Raw genomic sequence first — 19,544 nt, 5'->3', positions numbered from 1 at the left:
TAGTTAACAAACCCAAGAGACTTGATTTGTGATGAACTGACTTGACTTTTTAGTTGACTAGTTTGTTAGTTATTCTGATAAATAGATTTTCTGAATTAAAGAAGAGAGATGTAACATAACAGTATTATATGTACATTTGCACACTAGTGCGTCAGTGCAACACCGCTTGTGTTTACGTAATAAATGGAGTTCCTAATATGTCTTCCCTCTTAAACACTAGTTTGTTATTTGTGTAATTCGAATATTCTACAGCTGTATTACTAGACTTTATTCAACCATGTTTTGTAAATGAAATATTGCTCAATGACATTTTTTTTCTATTACATAAAGGTTTTTATAGATATATGCTCAAAACATCTTAAATTTAATGTTAGTGTCTGCACTTAATTAATAATTTTTTTTTAATGTTTTAAAAATTTTGGATAATTTATATTAAGTTTGTTTTGTTTGTATAAATGTAGAAAACATTTATCCTATTAGAAGCATTAATTTCCTTTTATTTCAGTTTTTATATAGTCATTTTTAAAATTGAGTATAGATTCATTGTACATTTGACCTTGTTGGTAGTGTCAATGTTATCAAGATTACATCAAATATCTAAGTATAGTCCTGGGTGTTGCCTACAATGTTTATGTCATAATGACCAGACAGAATCTTATACCATGTGAATGCATAGGTTGATTAGCTTCTAAAATATGGTTTTGACAATAAATATCTGTGGTAAGAGGTTTAGGGTGTACAACTCTAACAATAATATCTTTGATAATAAAATATTCAGATCAAGTTTATATTTTTGGAACAGAATATGTGTTAAATGTAATTTTTTTTTTAAAATTTAAGATTAACAACTTATATTTAGTTTTATCCCTCTGTATCTTTCTACAGTAGAGGCATTGTCTTTATAATCTTTTAAATTTCTATGAAGTGTAACTTTTAATTGAATTGTCTCCCTTATAAAATCAAATGTCTGAATGAAACAAGTTTTAGTAATACTATCTAAAAGTACTATCAGGACTACCAATGAACATTAGTTTGGAACTAAACAGTTAGTTATGCAGCAGTTTCAGTTTTATTGTGACATTCCAAGAAGTTGATAGTTAACTTTAAATAAGCTGTGCCTCTTGTTCATTGATTTGATTGACTAATATTTATATTTGTGTAATAGCTTTGTATTAAAGTGGCCTTCATTTTACAATTTCATTTGTTTTAAAAATTGTAACTGATCTGTGCTAAATATTTTTGTTTTTAAATTTATTTTGTATTGCCTCTATGGGGAAATGGTATTTCTGGTGTTTCTTTGCTCAGCAAAAACAAATTAGTCAGGATTTTAACTCCAGCCCCCTTGACAGTGGTTTATGCCAGATATCCTGCACTGCTTGCTGGCCAAATTTGAACCTCACAGTGCAGGTAGAAAGGGGAAACAATGCCTCATTCATTTTGGCTGCTGCTCCAGACTTGCTATTCTGTATTGTTAGGGACAGGGGTGATGTCAATGCTGTATAGAATGATTTAAGAGAATATTAGTATTATGTTAGCATGGCGGGGCCCAAGGTCATGTCTAGCCTGGGCTAACAAGAAGTTACAGTTGCCAGGTGGTAACCCCTACTGGGTGGGTTATTTCAGTGCACCTCAGTCTGTGACCAAGGGACTTGATAAAAGAAATCAAGAAACATAGACAAGAAAAATAAATTGAGACTTTAATTTCAATGACTAAAGCAGCAGTTACAAAACACTGCAGCTATAAATACAAAAACATAAGGAAAATATCTAGTACATAAACATTAGAAGTGGCCATCATTTTAAAACAAGCTTGAAAAAACAAACTGCCTATTATTTTGACAGTTGTTTCAATTAGAACAATAATGTACCATATATAACTAAAATATTAAGTAGTTTTACAAGTAGAAAAAATAAAAATTCTGAAACTTACAGGCAGTCCCAAGTACAGAATAATTAAAACTGACACACAGACCACTGGTCAACAGTACAGGAAACAACATCGCCCTAACCCATATAATAAAAAGGTGAAGTATAAGTATACAGAGTTTGAGTTTTGGGCACATCGGCACAATTTAGGCCATGTTGTGCCCGTAATCCTTCAAGGAGTACTCTCCCTTCATATCACCAGAGCTAAATTCCATACAGTTAAATCATTAACAGCAAGGTCTATATTTACAGTTACAGTAGTAAAGCTAGTAACAATTTTATAATTTAGTAAAAATCTTTTGTAAATAATGTTCACAATTTTACAAAAAAATTTTGTAGACAACCCCACCTCCCGGATAAAGCCCAGTACCTTCGCAGAGTCGAGACGATCAAACTGTGTTTTTAAGTTGTGCGCTCTAAAAATATTTCCCCCTAATATCCTGGTATCTGGGTCAATCAACGAGGATATGTTCCACGATGAGACGAGAGTCACAGTACTCACAAAGTGGGGGCTCCTCTCTCTTCAGCACAAAAGAGTGTGTGATGTAGGTGTGGCCAATCCTAAGTCTGGACATGGTCGTGCTACCACGTCTTGTCAGACTGCCACCTGACATCCGCCACAACCTGTCCTGAATTTGTTGTGGGTCTCAGCCTCTCACCGAGGCAATACTTTGTCTCATAAGTATACAGCTTAGCACTAGCCTACAAAAGTAGTAAAAATACATAAAAATAGCTCTGGGAGCGCCAGTTCACAATTATAAAAAATGTTTGCATGACCTGTCTAGGTCTACTGTTTGTTTTGTTGGTTTTACATGTGTTCCATCAGAAATAGAGATTACATCCTAGCTGTAACCTCAAACAGGACAGTGAGTGTTCACACCAGAGACTATGGAGATGACAAAGTGGATACCCCCATGATCACCAATAGATAATACAAAGTGAATTCGTATTTGAAAGTTTTAAATAGACTCAATGCTTTAGTGAATTCTGACAATACCAAATAGAAAATATTAATAGACTCTTCATTTATAGAACAATATGATTTTGGACTAAAGCTCAAAACTGCATTCATAGGAAAACATTCATATTAATAACGGCATAGAAAATAACATATTATAATTGATCTAAATAATGTCAGGTTACTATTCACACTATAAAAAGCATAGAACAAATTGTGCAGGGATGTGACACTAATGAGCATTAATACGATAGCACACAAAAGCAGGGGAGATAATAAATTGAATTAAAAGCATAATGTAGCAAGGCTTTGGTGTTTTGACTCTATAGAGAAGATGTATAGTGTTTACAACATTTTCCATAGGAAGTGATGTTCTTTATTAGTATTCATGAATAAATATACATATACAAGTTTGCTTAATACAATAATAATAATGATAATATACCACACAGCCCCTATTCCATAACCAAAAAAAAAAGATAAAAAAAAAACAATTAACTGAAACAACAAGGAGATTAAAGAAAGAATATCGAATATTTTTTTAAAAATGAACAATGACTGGACTTATTGTCAAGATATACCTATATATAGAGTAATATACAAGTCAATTATGGTGATTCCACCTAAATAGTTCTTACAAAGTATATCACTTGAGTACTTGTATCTGTATTAGAACTGATTGTTCTATTCATTGTATCTGTTAGTTTTCCTAACTTCAGGACAACTTCTAGTAATGTAACCATCTTGTGAGGTTGGGTTACAGGGTTCAGGAAATATAACTGTGGGTGTAGGAGAAGTGTGTGTCGCCACTCTAGTAGGTGAGCATGGGTACTCAACTTGAGGTTGGGAGGATTCTTCATTGTTTCCTACTGGGTCCTGTAGTGTAGCTTGGTCACTAAGATTGTCTTGAGAAGGTCTGGTTTTGAAGCAGCATTAGGAAAATATTCATTTCTTTCAGACGCAGTAGGAATGTAAAAACATCAACGCCAATTAGCAATCAAAAGATAATGGCAGGTTCCCTTAGAGCACAAGGAAGTCTCTAAATGATGGTAGAAAAGGAAAATCTCTAATATATCCGGTGTGTCTGTGTCTTTGCCTCTAGGAATTGTTTTCCCTCTCAAGATGTTCACTGTCAATACAAGAGAACAAAATTTGATAAAAACATTTTTATAGTCAGTGAAACACAAAACTTGGCAAAGCTTTACTTAGAGGTTTAGTATAAAGAAAATATAAAGAGATATACACAGCATTGCTTACCATTTTATTCCATACATCTCTTGACCCATTTTTTGGTTTACATTTCATCTTCATGTTGGTCTACATCTTCATCATGTTGGTCTACATCTTCATCATGTTGGTCTACATCTTCATCATGTTGGTCTACATCTTCATCATGTTGGTCTACATCTTCATCATGTTGGTCTACATCTTCAGGCTGGTCTACATCTTCAGGCTGGTCTACATCTTCACCATGTTGGTCTACATCTTCATGTTTTGTCTACCTTTTCATCATGTTGGTCTAAATAAGAATAAAACAAATAATAAGAAAAACTTTTGCCTTGAAATGGAAAAAAAAAATTCTTTTGTTGCTTTTCTTTTCATGTTAAACAAAACTATTATGATGATGCAGGTTTCACTTTATGTTTTAACTTAGTATTTTATGAATAAACTTTTAAGAAACAAAAATACACCCAAGACATCTAATACAGCAGCAAAGAATAACAAACAAATAAAGTTTTAAAAAATTTTAAGGTTAATTAAGTCATTAAAGTCTAAGGAACTTATTGGAGATTTTCAATTTTGCCAGAAAACAATAAATAACTAGCTATGTAGTGTATCTGGTGTACAGAATACAGAAAGCTTTAATATTTAGAGTGAAAATTATGCTATTAAGTTTGTGCATTTCAAGCAAAATAAAATCACAACTTTCTAAGTTCTTTTGCTTGCAGTACAAACTCATTGGTTTTGTTGAGTTGGCAACAGCAATCTTTCCTTCAAAATCTCCAGGTTTATTCTTTTTTTATATATATATTTTTATTTCACTTTATATTGTTTCAGCAAATCTCTTTATTGTTTGCTCTTCTTTTTCTATCCTTATCTATTGTATTTCTTTTAGAATGTACTTAAAAATCAAAAAGTAAGCTAAGAGCAGATTACTAAGTTTAAAATTTCCACCAGATAAGTTCCAAACAAATGAAAATTTAGTTTGATTATGATTACCCGGAGGATTACCACTATAACAATGACAATATAGATACAAACAGGAACAACATTCACACACAAAACATACAAAGACACAGTCATACACAACCACTGGTTAATAAACTAAACCTCTTTGTGATGTGACTAATGACCATGAAACACACTGACAGAAAGTGGAGTAAAAGAGTTATAAAATCTTTCTGTTCTAGCCTTAATGAAGAGGAAGCGACCACTTTATCCAGATCTGATGTAACTGGTTTAGTGGCTGCAGATTGTCCTCTAGAATGCATAAATGAGATCAGATAATGTTTCAACATTACTTACATGTACACTGCACTTGCTTGATATTCTTGTCAAATGTTTGACATGTTCAAGAGCTGAAGAGAATCTACTTCCTTGACCAAATGTCCAGCAGAATAAATGTCATCAGGCAAGATATGAGCATCAAGATGACCACACAGTCCAGTGCACATATCACATGACCAGGCAGCCATCCATTCTTATGAGAAGACAAAGTCTTAGTGTAGTGACCTCTCTTGCTTGAATTTTTCTTGTAACCTGGTGCACAAAATAATTGAGAACTGAAATGACTTCAACAAAAAATTATGAAAATCTAGGAGAAAAAAAATGCTAAGTAGAGGAAAAGTGACAATTATAATACACATTTTGTTAATGATTTATTTCATGTCAGTTCTCTGCAATTCTATAGAATTTGAAGAGTTAGAGCATGAATAATATGATAATTCTCCTCTCCCTTTTCAAGTTAGTTGTTAGTAACACCAGGTTAGTAGCAACAAAATCATGTAGAAATAGACATGGCTTTATTTAATTTAGTCTGACTGTTGTTGACTTGTAGCACCAAACTGCTGGTAGGCAACTAAACTGTTAAAGGCATAATATATCTTAGCTAATAAGAACTTGAACAACTTCCCAGTGAACGAAACTAAATATAACATTTATAATACTTGTGATCACATGAAATAAATGTAGTAGACTTAAGTAATAAAATTTCTTATAATCTAACTCACTACAATAACACAACCTTTCAGTCTTACATTCTGGAGTTGTCTCCCCTAACTAAGACCCAGTGACGACAATGCCACTTTTGCATCATTCACATCCAATCGCTTACCTCTTACCACAGTCACCATAAAAACACACACACTCCATAACACTTCTGCTTGTCCAACATTCTTTCACTGAATCAAGCCCCAAGAATCCTACTTGTCCATATGTTAGACTTTGCAATGACCATGTTTTTAATCATACTAGTTACATTTAGCAGACACTCTGGCACATATTGGAAATAATAGTGCAAATATTATGACTAATCAAGCTTTAAAAAACTCTAAATTAGATTCTTATTTCTGTACCTTGATATCTGTCAACAAAAACAACTGATACATTTGAACCTAAGGAAGAACAAAAAGAATCTTAAATATAAAGTTGTGTAACAAAGACTTGAAAGAGTTCAAGGTAACAAAACTTAATATATAGATATAAATTGCAGATATAGGTGAGAACCTAAAAAATTGGAATTTAATTTTGTAGCTTGATATCTGTTAACAAAAAATTAAACTTCAGTAAAAAGAAGTGTGATTAAACATTTCAAATATATAAATTCATATGTTGCTTTCTGGGAGTAATAAGCAGGACTACACATTTGTAAAAACACTGCAGATTATATATAATATATAATAACCATAATCATATATATTTATTTATTTATTTATAATGGTAATCAAAACTAACATAATATAATATAATATATATATAGAGAGAGAGAGTTGAATGAATACTTGATGTGCCCCAACAGTTAATAGGACACTTGAGGTGCCACATAAGTTAAAAGGACAAGCAGTTGTTAGGACACTTGTGGTGCCCCAACAACTGATAGGAGAAACATGAGGTGAACAACAGTTGGTATGATGGATGAGGTGCCCAACAATTGATAGGACACTTAGAGTGCCCCAACAATAAGACCATTGAGTTGTTAGGATGAATGAGATGCCCCATGATAGGATACTTTAGGTACCCCAACAGTTAAGAGGAGACTTGTGGTTACCTAACAGTTGGTAGGAAAAAAGAGGGGCCTTACCAACTGATAGGATACTTGAAGTGCCCTACCAAACAATAGGACAAGAGGTGCCCTACAAATTGATAGGACACTAGAGGTGCTCTACCAATTGATAGGATACTTGAGGTGCCCTACCAATTGATAGGATATTGAGGTGCCCCATCAGTTATAAGGACATTTGAGGTGCCTAAAAAGTGTTGAAACACTTGTGGTGCCCCAACAGCTGATTGGACAAACTTGAGGTGGACAACAGTTGGTATGATCGATGAGGTGCCTAACAATTGATAGGACACTTGGAGTGCCCAAACAATTGATAGAACACTTGGAGTGCCCAAAAATAAGATTATTGAAGTGCCCAACAGTTGTTAGGATAAATGAGATGCCCCAACAAATGATAGGACATTTGAAGTGCTTCAACAATAGATACGATACCTAAGGTGCTTCAACAGTTAAAGGATATTTGAGGTGCCCAAACAGTCGTTAGGACACTTGTGGTGCCCCAATAGCTGACAGGACACACTTGAGGTGCCCAACAGTTGGTATGAGGGATGAAGTATTCCAACAATTGATGACCATATAGGTGCCCAACAGTTGGAAGGTATTGATATTTTTGGTTTTTGGCACATCAGCACAATTAAGGCTATGTCATGCCCATAATCTCTCAAGGGTTATTCCCCCTTCATAGCTAAAGAGCTAAGTTTTATACAGTTGGGTCATTAAAAACAAGATTCATTCACAGCTCAGATGGTGAAAATAGTAAACATTTACATAAATTAATAAAAATCTATTTTTAATATTATATATTCACAATTGCTTTGCCCTATCACAAATCAAACACTCGTAGACAGTTGAAGGATGAAAAAGGTGCCCCAAAAATCGACTAGACACTTCAGGTGCACCAACAATTAATAAGTAAATAGTATATTGAAGTTGGACAGTGATTGAAAATTTTGACACAGGCAGACAATATTTTTATGCCAATGTATATTACATATCTCATCAAGTAATAGTCAGTAATTTTGTGCAGTACAAGTATATATATTGCATTGAAGTTGAACTGTAATTGTAAATTTTGACACAGGCAGACAGTAAATTTGTGTATATTATATATCTCATTAGTAAATAGTATGTAAGCACTCGTAGACAGTTGAAGGATGAAAAAGGTGCCCCAAAAATCGACCAGACACTTCAGGTGCTTGTAAATTTTGACACAGGCAGACAATATTTTATGCCAATGTATATTATATATCACATCAAGTAATAGTCAGTAATTTTGTGCAGTACAAGTATATATATTGCATTGAAGTTGAACTGTAATTGTAAATTTTGACACAGGCAGACAGTAAATTTGTGTATATTATATATCTCAGTAAATAGTGTGTAAACACTCGTAGACAGTTGAAGGATGAAAAAGGTGCCCCAAAAATCGACCAGACACTTCAGGTGCACCAACAATTAATTAGTAAATAGTATATTGAAGTTGGACAGTGTAAATTTTGACACAGGCAGACAATATTTTTATGCCAATGTATATTATATATCTCATCAAGTAATAGTCAGTAATTTTGTGCAGTACAAGTATATATATTGCATTGAAGTTGAACAGTAATTGTAAATTTTGACACCATAGACAGTAAATTTGTGTATATTTTATATCTCATTAGTAAATAGTATGTAAACACTCGTAGACAGTTGAAGGATGAAAAAGGTGCCCCAAAAATCGACCAGACACTTCAGGTGCACCAACAATTAATTAGTAAATAGTATATTGAAGTTGGACAGTGATTATAAATTTTGACACCGGCAGACAATATTTTTATGCAAATGTATATTATATACATCAAGTAATAGTCAGTAATTTTGTGCAGTACAAATATATATATTGCATTGAAGTTGAACTGTAATTGTAAATTTTGACACAGGCAGACAGTACATTTGTGTATATTATATATCTCATCAAATAATAGTAATTTTGTGCAGTACAAGTATATATAATTGTATTGAAGTTGGACAGTAATTGTAAATTTGGACACAGGCAGTAATTTTGTGCTGATGTATATTATACATCTCAAGTAATAGTCAGTCATTTTGTGCAGTAAAAGTATATATATTTATATATACATTCTATTGAAGTTGGACAGTGAAAAGATTAAGAAGCACTCTTCAAAGTGATGAGCTATATCAGTGCTAATATTCAATGACATTACAGGAAGATAATCAGTATTGAAATATATTACTGATAATTTTGATTTTCATTTTTAATTTTTATGTTCTATATTTAGAAAGCTGTTGACAGTATTGTTCTTGTCAAAATTTGGTATCACTGATATTGTGTCCTTGTTAAATTTTGTCTTTTTTCAATGTGTAAAAAAAATATATATAGATGATCAGAACATAAGGTTTTAGAGGTCGCAGATTTAACACTAGTAGATTTTTGTGTTTAGACTATTGTTTATTTTAATGTTTACATTGTATTAATATTGTGCACAATTTCTTGGGGTCTTTAAGTCATTTTTATTTATATTTGTAAGTATATGTAGTATTTCTTGAAAATTTTCTGTCTTTTTTTTCCTGCTGTGCTTGTTTGTTTTTATATATTGACCAAATCTTGCTTTTGGAACAGGATGTGCTTTAGGGTAAGAGAGTGAGGTCAATGTGTTGCTCGAATGCTCCTCAATTTAATCAAAGTTTTCAGTGCACTGAGTCATCATCATATCATCATTTATATAATTGTAACATTTTGGTATAAACTTTGTTACATTTTTTTTTTACATTATAATATTTTATTAATTTTGTTTTCTCTTTCTATATGACCAAATAATATATTGTAAAAACATAATAATTGATTATGACATTGATTATTAGATTGTTGACAATTTAGTGTGTTATGTTAATCACAATAGTATTGGCTTGATAATATTGTCAGTGATTGTAAACTATAAAAGATATTAGATATCATTATTATCTATAAAAAAGTATAGAATGCCATTGTACTTTTGATAAGTATTAATAGATACATGGATGGATATACTGAACTAAAGAAAGTTGCTGAATCGTTTGGTCTTAAAGATGAAGAAAAGAAAGATGTTTTGACATAAATGGAAAGGAAAGAAAATCAAGTTGATATTGAAAGAGTTGGGGAGAGCACAAAGAGAAGAGAGAAATGCAACTAGATGCTGAAAGAAATTAAAAGGATGCAAAACCAGACAAAGAATCAGAAATAAAAAAAAAAAACTGAAAAATAAAAGCTGCAATTCAAAACAAGGGAGACAAAACAGAAACTACCAAGCGTGAACATATAGAGAATATTTACAAAGTACAAAGAGAAGAGAGAAATGCAACTAGATGCTGAAAGAAATTAAAAGGATGCAAAACTAGACAAAGAATCAGAAATTTAAAAAAAAAACAACTGAAAAATAAAAGCTGCAATTCAAAACAAGGGAGACAAAAAAACTACCAAGCGTGAACATATAGAGAATATTTATAGGCAAAAAATGAGGGACCTTAAAGAAACTGATGAAATAAATAGTTATTTTCAGACTATCTGTAAAACTTGCAATTACAATGAAGATACTTGTTCTAATATATTCATATGTAAACTAAGAGGCAAGACTTTGAGTGTTAATAACTCATTAATAGAGAGAACAAAGAAAGAAATGCATCCTGTTAAAAGCAATATTATTGGAATCTAGATCACCAAAGAGAAATTTATTATCAACATCAAAGACAAGAATCTAATTCTCCAAAAATATAATGTACCAAGAAATAGATAAGGAATTGGAAATCAGAATAGGTAACAAAGCAATAATGTTAATACAAATGAAGTTCCAACCTACAGTATATAATATTGAAGTAAAACTGGAATTTTTTCCAGCATATGTTAATGGTGTACTAGTGAAATATACCACAGACATTATAAATGATAAACATGTTAAAACAAGATACTATGACAGGTATAACTAAGAAAATATAACAGGTATAACTAAGATAATATGACATGTAAAACTAAGGAAATATGACAGGTAAAACTAAGAAAATATGACAGGTAAAACTAAGAAAATATGATGGGTAACAGTAAGAAAATTATGCTGGCAAAACAAGATATCATGTCCAATAGCATTTATTGACTGCCCATGGATAACAGAAAGAATCACAGCTATGGTGATGAAAAATGTTTGTCCCCTGATTATTGGAAATATTCACTGTTACCATGTTCATCTTTCACCTCACCAAAAAAGACCTCTTTTGGCATACGTTCATCCCCCATATGGAATACATGCCCTGCCCAGCATAACTGTCAGACCAAAAGAAGTCTCTCTATTTATAAGACACAGAAGAGAGCACATGGTTGCATGCAGCTTCAGAGTGAGAACGCTAGAGGTCACTTACAAAGGCAATGATAACTACTGAATTGATGATAGAACTACTCCTGGCTACTCTCCATTTGAATTGATAATTGGATGCAATCCAAAGAGTCCTTTAACAATATTTTTTTAAAAGTTAATTAGAGGCTATATGTTATTAAAGAATGAATTTGAATTTGTAAATAAAGTAAGAGAAAACAGTTATTTTACTTCTAAAGTAGAAAGAGCTAATTCAGATAAGCAATGAAGAAGACAAAGGAACATAAAAAGTTAACACTGCAACTTGAGAAGGCTGAAAGAAGCTGAAGTTTTTGTGTGGTAGCATAACTGGAAAAATGAAAAGATCTGGAATGGAACTTTATAATTATAAAAAAAAAAAAAAGTCAATTATATGATCAATATTCATGTCGATGGAAATGTGGTTCAGTCTTAGGTTTAGTACTATTTTTAATGTACATAAATAATTTACCAAATTGCATAAGTTCAGGATCAAAAGTCAGATAGTTTCTAGACAATTGAATAATATATAAAACAATAAAAACAACTGAAGATACAGAAATTTTACAAAGAAAATTAGATGAATTACAAAAAAGGGAATCACATTGGAGCATGTCTTTACATCCAGAAAAATGTCAGTTATTTATAGTAACAAAAAAACTAAAACATTAATTTCACTTATCTCATTTATGGCAATAACTCAAGCTCAGATAGGAAAAACCTGCCAAGTGTGCAGCCAAACATTAAGGACTCACCACCCACAAAGGAAAAGTCCTAAGCTAATGACAGTAAATTTATCAATTAAATGTGTTTTCTCCACAACTACTTAATTGCAAGTGCAAATGTTGATTAGTGTGCGTTGCATCACGAGCGGCGATATTTCCTTTGATGGACAGGTTCTTATGTTCCTTGAGTGTGACTTAATTATTGTTACAAGCCTTCCATCGGAATATAAATGAAGACATCTAACACAGTTATACATCCTTATGAATTTCTTTTTTAAGCACTCAAAGAATGATTTCACTGGGAATTGCAAATACATTTTGATCACCGCATTAAGTGCAGAGATGAAAAATCTGCGAATTATCACACATTTGTACACAAACGTTTGTAGATATCCTCATCACAATTAAATAGAGATGTTTCGAAACATCACTGGTTACATCGCTTCACAATGTCTCAGTGGATGAGAGATGAGCGTGATACAAACGACACAAATCCCAACTGTTCCTGCACAATCATCATATATCTGATGGCTTCTATTTTCATCCTTTTTTTTATTTTAACATTTGTTTTGCAAACGTGCATCAGTTGAATAGCTGGAGCCCAATAAAAAGTTTTAGGCTTGCATTTTCGGCTGACTCCTGTTTTGAGCTTGTCGACCGACAACTTCATTTTGATAAACTGACTGCAACGAATTTTTACGATGGCGTCGTGTTAAATCTATTGAAGGTGGTCTACAAGCATCCGGTTTGAGGGCTGAATCAGCCTCACAAACTTCGCACTCAACTAATGTTGAGTGAGTTGAATCAGCCTCAAAGCTTGCACTCAACTAATTATGTCCCAACTATTATTCAACTGAACTGAAATAACCGGTTATTTCACAAACTCATTCTTCTATGATATTTTTATAATGCCTTTAAACATTCCAAGTTATGATGATGCTTTGTCCAAGGCATTGTAGCACGTGAAAAAAGCAAAACAAGAAAAAGGATGTGCACTGTTGGGTTGTCTACAAATGCACACAGACATAACCAACTATTTTGTCTTGGATCAACAATTCAATTGATGACTATATTACTACATCTAGTTCTCAGCTAAAAATCCTCATGTTTAAAACATAATACAATATCCTTTCCTATAAGTACAAAGATGGCCACCGAGACCGATCTTCTTTGAAAAAGTCCTCAACTACATCCTTTTAACATGAAGATGGCTAAAGAGCCCAGTCTTCACTTTTAAAATTCCTCCATTAATCATTCCTATGAACACGAAGATGGCTAAGGAGTCCAGTCTTCGCTTTTAAAATTCCTCCATTAATCATTCCTATAAACACGAAGATGGCTAAGGAGTCCAGTCTTCGATTTTAAAAGTCCTCCATTAATCATTCCTATGAACACAAAGATGGCTAAAGAGTCCGGTCTTCGCTTTTGAAAAGTCCTAAGCTAAACATAGTAAAGTCATCAATTAAATGTGTTTTCTCCGCAACTATTTAGTTGGTCTGCAAGTACAAATGTTGATTAGTGTGCGTTGCATCACAAGCGGCGATATTTCCTTTGATGGACAGGTTCTTATGTTCCTTGAGTGTGACTTAATTATTGTTACAAACCTTCCATCGGAATATAAATGAAGACGTCTAACACAGTTATACATCCTTATGAATTTCTTTTTTAAGCACTCAAAGAATGATTTCACTGGGAATTGCAAATACATTTTGATCACCGCATTAAGTGCAGAGATGAAAAATCTGCGAATTATCACACATTTGTACACAAACGTTTGTAGATATCCTCATCACAATTAAATAGAGATGTTTCGAAACATCACTGGTTACATCGCTTCACAATGTCTCAGTGGATGAGAGATGAGCGTGATACAAACGACACAAATCCCAACTGTTCCTGCACAATCATCATATATCTGATGGCTTCTATTTTCATCCTTTTTTTATTTTAACATTTGTTTTGCAAACGTGCATCAGTTGAATAGCTGGAGCCCAATAAAAAGTTTCAGGCTTGCATTTTCGGCTGACTCCTGTTTTGAGCTTGTCGACCGACAACTTCATTTTGATAAACTGACTGCAACGAATTTTTACGATGGCGTCGTGTTAAATCTATTGAAGGTGGTCTACAAGCATCCGGTTTGAGGGCTGAATCAGCCTCACAAACTTCGCACTCAACTAATGTTGAGTGAGTTGAATCAGCCTCAAAGCTTGCACTCAACTAATTATGTCCCAACTATTATTCAACTGAACTGAAATAACCGGTTATTTCACAAACTCATTCTTCTATGATATTTTTATAATGCCTTTAAACATTCCAAGTTATGATGATGCTTTGTCCAAGGCATTGTAGCACGTGAAAAAAGCAAAACAAGAAAAAGGATGTGCACTGTTGGGTTGTCTACAAATGCACACAGACATAACCAACTATTTTGTCTTGGATCAACAATTCAATTGATGACTATATTACTACATCTAGTTCTCAGCTAAAAATCCTCATGTTTAAAACATAATACAATATCCTTTCCTATAAGTACAAAGATGGCCACCGAGACCGATCTTCTTTGAAAAAGTCCTCAACTACATCCTTTTAACATGAAGATGGCTAAAGAGCCCAGTCTTCACTTTTAAAATTCCTCCATTAATCATTCCTATGAACACGAAGATGGCTAAGGAGTCCAGTCTTCGCTTTTAAAATTCCTCCATTAATCATTCCTATAAACACGAAGATGGCTAAAGAGTCCAGTCTTCGCTTTTGAAAAGTCCTAAGCTAAAAAAGTAATGTCATCAATTAAATGTGTTTTCTCCGCAACTATTTAGTTGGTCTGCAAGTGCAAATGTTGATTAGTGTGCGTTGCATCACGAGCAGCAATATTTCCTTTGATGGACAGGTTCTTATGTTCCTTGAGTGTGACTTAATTATTGTTACAAACGTTCAATCGGAATATAAATGAAGACGTCTAACACAGTTATACATCCTTATGAATTTCTTTTTTAAGCACTCAAAGAATGATTTCACTGGGAATTGCAAATACATTTTGATCACCACATTAAGTGCAGAGGTCAAAGACCTGTTAATTATCACACATTTGTTGTTATATTTAATGTTACAAACGTTCAATTGGAACATAAATGAAGACGTCTAACACAGTTATACATCCGTATGAATTTCTTTTTTAAGCACTCAAAGAAGGATTTCACTGGGAATTGCAAATACATTTTGATCACAACATTAAGTGTAGAGTCTCAATGAATGAGAGATGAATATGATACAAATGACAATCCCAAATGTTCCTGTACAATTATATACATGTAATGGATTAAATCTTTTTTTTTTACATTTGTTTTGCAAATGTGCATCAGTTGAATATCTGGAGCCAAATAAATAGATGCATCATGAGCGGCAACATTTCCTTTGGTGGAAAAGTTCATACTGATTGTTCATTGAATGTGTTAGGGTTAGGATTTTTTGCATGCAATTGTATATCATATCACATGGAATAGTAGATTTTTTTTTTCACATTAACTCCCACCATGAAAATATAATGCACATTTTTCCACACCTTAGAAATGAAACAGTTTAAGAGTATTCAAGTCAACTTAATATGTCATTATATTGCACATAAACACAAGAAACCATGAATGTTTTTGGTCACACTATCACATACTGAAGAATTGAAACAGTTTATTTAGTTAAAGATCTACATAAGTCAAGTCAACTTGTTTATGCAATAGTACATCATATCACTGTGAATTGTAGATCCTTTTTTTTTTTGTCCAATTAAGTACTGGGGTGTTAAGACCATGCACATTAACACATAGTTGCTACAATAGTAACTTGAATCATCCCAATCTCCAAGTGGCAAAGTGAAAGTTGATGGTGATTCACAACTTTTCATTTTTGTGTTTGAATTCCATATTTAGAATACATTACTATTGAATTAATCCAAATGACAAAGAATCCAATTCCATTATTTGTTGAAATATATTTACATTTATACAGTTGGAATTATTTCAGAGCAATTCAGTTTTTCTGAAAAATCTAATAGGAACATCCACATATTTTAACTGAAATTAAAATGGTATATCACTAAGTTTAACAAATGAAAATTCAGTTTACTTTCATAACTAGACACTACTAAAACAAATACAATACAAATTTCTTTAACTAGACAGGTGAACTTACAAGTTGTGTGTGAAGTTGTTATGTGTTTGTGAAGTAATTACTGACATCATAATATACAAAACAAATACAGGAACCATGCATACATATACAACATACAACTAATGCAGGATATTTAAAGTATCATGCACATACAACATACAACTAATGCAGGATATTTAAAGTATCATGCACATACAACTAATGCAGGATATTTAAAGTAACATGCACAAACAACATACAACTAATGCAGGATCACCGCTTTACAAAGAAATAAATGCTGTGAAGTATAAGAATATTTCTTACCTTATTCTGACTATGGCTCCATTTGAAGAAATGGCAGATGAACTTTAGATAAAACATGTTGACCATTTGTAGATCGATAGAATCTTTTCACAGTGAGAGAGATGTTTAATGTTCCTCCTGCAGCCTTGAAATGTTCATCCTTTTTCCTTGACCTGATGTTTAATTGACCATTTAGTCCCTGAGTTGAAAAAAACTCACTGTTTAACAGATATATACCACATCTAAATGCATTACCATATAATGCAGTATTGATAAAATAGTGCAACTAATTTTTTTTTCAAATACCGGGGTAATCAATAAAAAAAATTTTAATCTAATGCAAACAAACAAATAAAAAACTTGAAAAACATAGCTAGTTTAAAAATACTTCAAATATCTTTAGTATAAGTACAAGTTTTAAAAATACCTAATTTCCCAAGTTGGCCTTATAAGCTGCTATATCTGGACCTTTCTTTAAAAACATTTTCAGAAAAAAAAAACACTACAGATCTGGCTTTTGTTTTGTGCTTTCATTCTAAACTAGCTCTGATTGTCTGAAAGTTTAAGAAACTATTGCTAGGGTCCTAAAACATACAACAGAATTAGGCGCATAGTGTTAAAAAAATGTATCCTAAAGAAGAAGCTCTTGGGTTATAGAGTAGAAAAATATTTATTACCTTGATCTGTAGGTCAGTAGATAAACTTATGGCAATCAAGGCATCAGTGGAGAATCAGTGCACAATGATTGAGCCACTAACCCACAGATCAGCAACATGTAGTGTCTGTCTTTAAAAAAAAAAACCTGAAATGTTGAAGCAAATTTACAAATTGAAAGAAAAATGTCAATAATATATTTTTAAGAAAAGGAAACAGAGTAACTCCCCTTGCCCATGTGTATAAATTTTTCTCTGTAATTATTTTCCACATTCTGACAGAATTGTTAATGCTTCAATTCCACCCTGTTATGATTAAACTTCAATAACATTTTTGTTTGTAATCAGAAAACGTTACATTTTGGTATAGAATTATAGGACAATGCATGCTCTTTTTATATAATACAGCATACTTTTTAAAAACTAAAATATATATATAATAAAATGTCAACCTTACAAATCAGAGGGTAAGTTATGAAAATGTATGCACTATTCAAACATTCTTACAGTAAATGTGAAGCAGCTCTTGAGTGATTAAGTACACCACTTTATAAAAGTTTACATTTTGGTCCTAATTGATTCCCTTTAGAAGAAAATGTATCTTATGAACCTAAAACTAGAGCAATATCTGAAAATTTGCTGGCCAAACAACCCATGGTTAACCATTGACCATAGAAACAGTTGAGCTTAACACTATCTGACCTATGATCAGATGGTCTGAATCGAGTACTCTAAAACTCTAGACATTGTGTCTTTATAATAGATTTTTTATATGTCATAAAAAATTTTTTCTTTTCATTTTGCTATAAGATATTTGACTAGTACACTAGAATTCAACTCACCTATTGTTCTTAGAGAATTACCTAAGTAACCTTGGAAACAAACTTGATCTCCTTGGCCTTGGGCTGACATATCCAGACTCCTGAAGTGATTGAAGTACAGTAAAGTACTACCATTGCAAGAAAGGTGTACACACTGTTTGGCAGAGTGACTTGGCAATGAAGACTTGTATATCATAGGGGTGCATTGCAGATAGCTGGTACCCAGAAAACAGTTTAAATCACATTATCTTATTGGGATTGACCTAAGTTTTAAACTAATAAATGCCTCTTAACATTATATTAGTTATGATGCATTGTCCAAGGCTTAGTAATGCATCAAATAAACTTGATCACTATAACAAGAAGGTTGTTTAGTTTAGCAAACTAAATACCTATAGCTTTTTTTTTTTTTATATATAGTAAAATTTGTGTTGAGAATGAAAATAAAACTTTGTACTCACTGTGTAGCCATCTTCATAGTGAGAGAGATGAACTAGACACACCAAACATTTGTACAGGATTATTCTAAACAAATCTGAAACTTGACCAAAACACTGAAAAATGGTAGAGAAATATGTATAAAAAGTTCTTTATTATTTTTAACATGCAATGATAAATTATTTTAGAATTAGCAGTCAAAGAAAAGAAAAAATTAAGTCTTACTTAAGCCTTGAAAGCTTTAATTCATAAAAATGCCAACGAGAAAACTGTTATCTGATAGCAGATTACCAAGGAATATTTGTTGCTTGGTTGACAAATTGGTACTATTGGCAGCAGAGAATGTGTGCTTGTTAAGCTGATGATACATGGAAACATCATATACTGAGCTAGAATATCTCTTAAATACAATATCTCATGGTATTTAAAAAAAACGTTTCTATGGAAACAATAGTTAAGCCTATAAGTATTACATAGTTTGACTAATTATGTTAAATAAGATATGAAGGAAAAATACTTGCCTTATAATTGGACTTCCCATGATGTTTACCTCTAGTTTCAATTACCTGGCCTGTCTATTTACAGCTTTGGCTATTTATCTCCCAGGCTAAAAATTGAATCAATACTCAAAATCTTGAACTATTTAAAAAAAAACACTGCAAGCTAAATAAATAATTTTATAATTAAAGATTAAGAGGCAATTGTTATCATCTGAATTCAACCAGATATCAAATAGCTGAGCATTTAAGTAAATAAATTGAATCTAAAAAAATTGATTAAAAGTAATCACTATACACTTGTAAGGCAATATCTGTAGTTTCATAGTTTTGAAATATTTGTGCTTCAAGTAGGATGTTCTATTCAGAATAAACTTTGTCTTGACCACGGAAAAAGAGGGGGAAAAAAAGTATTTAAAAAAATATATATTGAAAATAATTAC

General features: G+C 32.3%; 1 long non-coding RNA gene across 3 annotated transcripts; it reads right to left on the bottom strand.

Moving 5' to 3' along the window:
* Positions 1 to 3,031: 3,031 nt before the first annotated feature.
* On the bottom strand, positions 3,032 to 18,961 carry LOC129922172 (uncharacterized). 3 transcript variants are annotated; one of them, XR_008774151.1, is made up of 9 exons: positions 18,830 to 18,961; positions 18,628 to 18,720; positions 18,188 to 18,381; positions 17,370 to 17,494; positions 16,714 to 16,891; positions 6,460 to 6,498; positions 5,411 to 5,968; positions 4,142 to 4,403; positions 3,032 to 4,013 (listed from the first exon to the last, which is right to left on the bottom strand). It is a non-coding gene; the product is annotated as an uncharacterized LOC129922172 (long non-coding RNA). The 3 variants fall into 3 exon arrangements; XR_008774153.1 differs by having other exon boundaries at positions 4,142 to 4,306; XR_008774152.1 differs by having other exon boundaries at positions 17,370 to 17,478.
* Positions 18,962 to 19,544: the final 583 nt, after the last annotated feature.

Source organism: Biomphalaria glabrata, chromosome 12, assembly GCF_947242115.1.
Source record: "Biomphalaria glabrata chromosome 12, xgBioGlab47.1, whole genome shotgun sequence".
NCBI lineage: Eukaryota > Metazoa > Mollusca > Gastropoda > Planorbidae > Biomphalaria > Biomphalaria glabrata.
Note: the sequence above shows the minus strand (reverse complement) of the source record. Positions and strands in the feature narration are given on the sequence as shown.